At 39.9% G+C, this 4,800-nt stretch overlaps 1 protein-coding gene across 12 annotated transcripts in view; it reads left to right on the top strand.

The window, feature by feature from the left end:
• The window catches only part of LOC106880637 (transmembrane protein 198), a 140,485-nt gene that overhangs the window by 49,434 nt on the left and 86,251 nt on the right, over nt 1-4,800 (top strand). For 3 of the 12 annotated variants that reach the window (XM_052970386.1, XM_052970382.1, XM_052970384.1), the window contains one exon: nt 4,310-4,716. The exons of 3 other annotated variants lie outside the window; for them this stretch is intronic. The gene's annotated coding sequence lies outside the window, so the exon portion shown is untranslated. Of the gene's footprint in view, nt 1-3,679; nt 4,717-4,800 lie in introns of those variants that run through there. 6 more of the 12 variants (XM_052970392.1, XM_052970381.1, XM_052970383.1 and 3 more) reach the window with 4 other exon arrangements.

The raw sequence follows: 4,800 nt of genomic DNA, 5'->3' as shown, positions 1-4,800 counted from the left end.
ATAGGTTGTGGGCTCGTTTGAAGGAGGGGAGGGGTCGATTAGGGAAGATGTGGGAGGTGGAGGGGTCGGACTGGAGGCGCCGAAAATCTCGGAGAATGGAGCGTTGGAGGGGTAGGGTGGTGGGATGGTAGGTGAGGGGAAAAGGGAGGCGGGAAACGGCAGGGTGGGTTCGGGGGGAGAGAGCAGATGCACGATATATATATATATATATATATATATCAGGTATGGCTATGTGGTTAAGAAGGTAGCTTTGCAACAATGTGGTTGCGAGTTCAGTTGCACTATACAACACATTGGACTAGTGTCTTCTACTATAGGTCCGAGCCGACCAGTGCCATGTGAGTGAATGTGGTTGACGGAGACGGTGAAGGTAAAGAATACGCACACCCAGTGTTTAGGATTAGGGTTAGGGTTACGCCGAGGACGGGTGGTGTGCGTATTCTTTACCTCCGCCGATGGAGACTATGTGGAAGCCCGTCGTGTGTGCTTGTGTGTGTGTGTGCTTGTGTGTGTGTGTGTGTGTGTGTGTGTGTTTATGTTTGTCCCCTCTTGAAAACATTTTTAAAAATCCAGTACCAGACTTCAAAAAAAAAAAAAAAAAGATAATTACTGGTATCGATTTGTTCCTCTAAAGCCAACAAGGTCACAGTCCAGAGACTGAAACGAGTGAATAACGAAAGACATCATTTTATTGTTGAAATAAAAGCATACAAAACTATTTAATGTAGATTTAATAGGTTTCAATACAAATAAATAAATAAATAAGTAAATAAATATACACTTCATAGTGTTCACACATCACTTGACGTATAATTGTATATAAAATATAGTTTTACTCTCATGGCAATGAACTTGGATAAAAATCAAGAAAAAATGTGAGCTTTCAGACAAAAGGTCGAAAACTGGTTATATTTTGAAATTTTAGAATAACGCCATGTTTATGTATATAAAAAAGGGAAAATATAAATGGGGAAAAGAAAATAGAAATACCAAGCAACAAACACACCTCTTCGTTTTGCCATTAAGGCGACCCTTCGGTATTTGGGTACGAGGAGATGATGTCATTCACCCTCTTTTCCAGGCCAGCCTCTTTATTTATGTCATGAGGGAAGGTTCTGTGGCTAAATGATGATGCTTATCAATACCGAAGGCGTGCCGTCATGAAATGCTCTCTGAAAAATTGATCCTTCATGTTGCTGGCATTATCCCTAATACTTTAAACTTTAAATTTTAGCCCCAATTTCGAGTAATGTAACATCTGCCCCACATCACCCCACGGACTCCTGGTATATATATATATATATATATATGGCAAATGAAAGACGGAAAATGGAATATATATAGAGAGAGAGAGAGGGATATCAGAATTTTCCGCATTTTTACCCAAACCTTCACCGCTCGCGTACTAAAAGGTAGTATTCTTGAGGTTTCACAACCGAAGTTTGACACCTTAATCTCCCTAGCTTTCTTTCTTGTGTTATAGAGTAAACATGGCGGCTCCACTGGCAGTGTACACCGAGGAAGAACGAAGATCAGTGATTCCATTTCTCTGGGCTGAAGGTGTGTCAGGGGCTGAAATTCATCGCAGGCTTTCATTATAATACGGGGGCAGCATTCTACCGCATAGAAGTGTGTATGGGTAGATCGATGAGACCAGTAGAAAAGTACCAGACTAGAGAAAAAATATAAGTACTGAAATCGATTTTTTAGACTAAGCCCTTCAAGACGATGCCTCAGAATGGCCGCTGTTTAATGCCTGAAACAACTAAAAGAAAAAAGATACCCGTTATATACAAATGAGACAGTAGTAAATTTTAAAAAACCCATCTATGTATCATACTTAATGTATACACACACTTGAAAGGCCAGTTACTGCGATATTCGTTCGGAGTTGACATCTCTAATGGACGTGCTGTGTTAAATACACAATAAATATTGGAGGGAAACGAAAATTCGCGCTAGAAGCTACCAGCGAGAACGCCAGATGCATTTCAGCCTTTTGAATGATGTGTACTTGCAACCAATCACATGCATGGACGACAATTCGTCACCTTCGATGTAGGGAAAAATGAATGAACCATTCACTGATGAAGTGAAGCGCTGCCCAGCTGAATAAAAATCCCGTTTACGTAACGGAAGCAGTATTGAATTAAAACATCCGTCTGTGTATTAGATTTAATGCGTATACCATGGACATGCCGCCAACGTAGGCAAGGTAGACAGTGCCTACCTTGCATAAAATAGATCGATAGCAACATTTTCCTTTTATGGCAAAATTTGCACTTAATTCAATAGAATTATGAAGGTTACTCTGGTTACTATGCATAAAATACAGAATATTTGAAAAACAGTTACGAGTCGTTATGGCACTGTCTATTTGGCATCGATGGTACGTGGCTTAGTGGTTAGGGCATTGGGCTCACGATCATAAGGTCGTGAGTTCGATGTCCGGCGGCGCGTTGTGATCTTGAACAAAACATTATTTCACATTGCCCCAGTCCACTCAGCTGGCAAAAATGAGCAGTCCGTGTAATGCAAAGAGCCATCCTTTCCACATTCTGTGTCACGCTGAATCTCCCTGAATTTATGTTAAGAGTACGTGTATCTGTGGAGTATTCCGCCACTTGCGCGTTAATTTCACGAGCCGGCTGTTCTGCTGATCGAATCAATTGGAACCCTCGTCGTCATAACCGACTGAGTGTCAATTATTTGGTATCAATGATTCGACGCTGACTTATTTGACATCAGATGTCTTAATATCTCGCCTCTCTCTCTCTCTCTCTCTCTCCTTCTTTCTCTCCCTCTCTTTAGTTATGTTTGTATATATGTGTAATGCCTTTCTACTTCTCTATCTGAATGTGTATATTTCTGGGCGCATGCACGCGAGTGTGTTTGTCTCCAGACCCAAATCATACCGTCAGCAAACCAGGCTGAATGTCTAGTCAGCCGTACCAAGCCGTCAGCGTCTAAGCAGCCACGCCTAATCGTCTCATTCCGCATTCAAAATGTCCAAAATGGCCGAAATCCATCTCGCTTTCTCGCCGGCTGCTGCTAATGTAATTTCTCGTCTCCTTCCGATATTTATTGCTTTTAACACAGCACGTCCATGAGAGATGTTATCTCACGACAAATACTGCTGTAACCAGCCTATCAACAGTGTGTATGCGTGTGTGTGTGTGTGTGTGTAGGGAGAGAGAGAGAGAGAGACCGACAGAGAGACAGATATGTGTGTACATATGCATATGTGTGTGTGTGCGTAAGTGCCCCCTCCCTCTCCTTGTCACACTCGTCTTCTCTCGTTTCCTCTTTCTTGCTTTTTATCCCCCACTCCTTCTATATTTTCTTCGTTTCCTTTTCCTTATCTTCCTCACTTTTTATTGTTTTCCTCATTTCTCTTATTCTTCCGTATTTCTTTTCTCTCTCTACTGTTGCATATCTTTCCCTCTCTCTCTCTCTCTCTTTTATTTTATTTCTATTCTTTTTAATATTTTCTCTCTACATCTTCACTCACACTCTCTCCCCATATCTCCTCCTGCCGCGACTGCTGCCACTGCCACTACAACCTTAGTTATTAGGCGACAGATACTAATTTACCTCCTTCCTCGTCTCTATCTCTCTATCTCTCTTATCTTTCACTCTTCCCTCCCCTCCGTCTTTTCCTCTCTTTGTTAGCATACCTCCTCCCCTTCATACCAGCACTCAGCCCGGCTGACGAGAAAAGAACAGAAGCAGATGAGTTCTGAAGGCCAGGACTCTACGGCACGTTATAAAGCTGGTAGGCTTTATAACAGTTGTCTTTGGCCACAACCACAACACTATATATATATATTTTTATAAATTGGGAGACACGAATACGGAAAGAAGACAAGGAATTTACACTCAGATCTTGTAAATAACATTTACATGTATATAAGCAGTTAGTTACAAACATATATATATATATATATATATGTATATACATCTGTCCATCTAACCAATTTTTTTTTCCTTCTGCACACACACTCATACCTTATCTACAACATACCTGAAACGATATCTTTTAAACTTGCCATTGTCACCAGTTGATGTTTCGAAGAACGTGTTTGATACATTAGAAACACATTTCCATTCACACACACACACACACATAACCTCCGCATATATATATACTCGTACGCACACACACATTTTATATATACAACACAAACAAATTCAGATATTTATTTAAAGCAACATTGGAGCTATTTATCGTTACTATATTTTCTATCATGGATTGATTCACATTTACTGACTGCTTGTGTTTTCTTCTTTCTATCTCTCATGTACACAGACAGATCGACATTCACCGGAAAGAATATATATATATAATAGAAAATTATATCTCAACTGAAACCTTAAGCAGGGGTTTCCTAATTTAAGAAAACAGAGCTTTTATTACGTAAGATCATATCTACCTCCTGGTGGTATATATTCAACCGTTACTCAATCACAAGACTTGAAAAACCCCGAAAAAGACAGGGAGAGATACTACTGAAAAGGAATATGGAATATTGAGGTTAAACGGGGCCAGTTAAATCTGCTTTAGCTAGCCCCCTTTTTAACCCCCACGTGTGGTGGTGAGTGGTGAAGTCTGTCCACAAAACTTCTGGATTTATATACATATATATAAATTATATATATATATTGAAACACATTTACCATTCTGGATATTTAGTTCTTGTACCAACGGCTTTTTGGGTGAGGAATTCAATTTGTTTTTCTTATTGTAATCCTGCATGCGTGCGATTTTGTATATATATATATATATATATATATATATAT

The sequence above is a fragment of the Octopus bimaculoides genome, chromosome 9 (genome assembly GCF_001194135.2).
Source record: "Octopus bimaculoides isolate UCB-OBI-ISO-001 chromosome 9, ASM119413v2, whole genome shotgun sequence".
Classification (NCBI taxonomy): domain Eukaryota; kingdom Metazoa; phylum Mollusca; class Cephalopoda; order Octopoda; family Octopodidae; genus Octopus; species Octopus bimaculoides.
The sequence above is the reverse complement of the archived record's forward strand: the minus strand, read 5'-3'. Positions and strand labels throughout refer to the sequence as shown.